We start from the raw sequence: 1,902 nt of genomic DNA, 5'->3' as shown, positions 1-1,902 counted from the left end.
GCTACCAGAGCTCCTTAAAGAGTACAACCTTGGAAATACGTTGGGCAGTTTCACTCTTTGTGGTGCTGTAGTATAATGCACTGGACAGCAAGATCAGTTTGAACCATAATGTCTGTGATGCAAACTCACCACCAGCTCCTGGGAAATCCTACACATCATTGTGAATCCGAATAGACTCGACTGAGTTTTACCACAATGTTTTTTTTTGTTTTGTTTTGTTTTGGTTTGGTTTGATACTTTATAAAGACTCTTCGAGGGAGTTCTGAGTAGTTAATTAGTAAGATTTTTATATTTTTGTTGATCGTACTTCCTTTTAGTAATGGCATTTCCACAGCTCTTCTCTCTGAGGTTGGAACTAAAGGCTTGACTGCTTCCAAGTTCTTGATGTCTGATAAACACATAGTCGTTTCACTGAAGACTTATGAGAATTCTAAATCGAATTTTATTAATGATTGCTTAAATCAAGGTTTCTGGCTGACCTCAAGTTTTCCATGGTAAATCTAAAATGTGAGACTAACAATCATTAAATGTCCTATAAAACAAATGTAAAATTTAATATACTGGCTTTAATATAGAAGAAACGATGAAATTATATGATTCATGTTGACATCTATAAATATATTTAAAACATCCACAAAAGACATACATTGATGTCCATATGGGCTAGGTATTCTTTCTTTCGTCCTTTCAGAAGTGGTTGCTGTTAAGTTCCTTTTTTCGAAGCCCCTAAATCTAGTTCTTGTGAGTGCCTCCTTTACAACGTGTTTTCCTGGGTCATTATGGTGTATCAATACTGCCTCTTATGGAGAAAGAGAAGTGTTTTGCTGTCTTAAATTGCAAAATACCAGGTAGAATTGTCAAGCTATTTTATGACAAATTATCTCTTTTTCTTTTATAGATCTACTATACATCTTTTATTAATTACTCTACTAATTACTGTTTCTCTGAAAGTAGGAACAAACCAAAAAATACTTTAATATTATAACTGGACAGCTTTGTTACATTATTTGCTGTTCAGGATTATATAAGCATAAAAACTGATAGGACAGTTAGTTAAAAAATTCTTGGACTCTGGTGATAAAATTGATCAGATTATTTCCTAAAATCATATCTTTCCAATTTGACAAGTCTGTTGTTTTTTTTAAATTAGGAAATAACAGAAAAATATGTTGAGAATTGACTCAAATCATTTCAAGGCATTCTCATACTATTATAACTGATTACTTTTTATTTTTTCTTTAAGCATGCATTTATTTTGAGGTACCAATTGAAATAGTTGTGTCACTACAGGGGCATTTAAGAATCCCACAATTTATTTTTGAATTATATCTGAAATTTTTGAAGAAGAGTCAGCCTATTTTCATGGTGCAAAGCAGAATATGATTGAACACCAGAGGGCAGTCTTGGATCATGAAAATTTATTAGAATGCACTTTCCTAGAAAAGAAATATATATAGCTGCTTGCATGAACGAGTTATGCCATCAGTTTTTTTTTTTATAAATTATATAATTGAAAAAAATAACTTAGTTTGCATTATTTTCTACCAACTCTAAAGACATCATGCATCTAAAAATTTACATTTTAAACTTTCATAAGTCTTTTCTCAATTTCATTTTAAAATTTCATTTTACCAGGTCAGCAGTTCAAACTGGCCATTCGCACCTTGCTCGCTATGAATCGGAACTAATTCAATAGCACTTAGTAACAACTATTTGTTGTTGCTGTTGTTAGGTGCCATCGAGTCAGTACCAGCTCATAGTGATCCTATGTACAACAGAACAAAACACTGCCTGGTCCTGGGCCAACTTCACAATTATTGCCACGCTTAAGCCCACCGATGCTGCCACTTTGCCAATCCATCTTACTAGGGGTCTTCCTCTGTTTCTCTGACCCTCCACCTT

This window comes from Chrysochloris asiatica, unplaced genomic scaffold (assembly GCF_000296735.1).
Source record: "Chrysochloris asiatica unplaced genomic scaffold, ChrAsi1.0 scaffold00049, whole genome shotgun sequence".
Taxonomy (NCBI): Eukaryota; Metazoa; Chordata; class Mammalia; order Afrosoricida; family Chrysochloridae; genus Chrysochloris; species Chrysochloris asiatica.
This window is presented reverse-complemented; position numbering follows the sequence as displayed.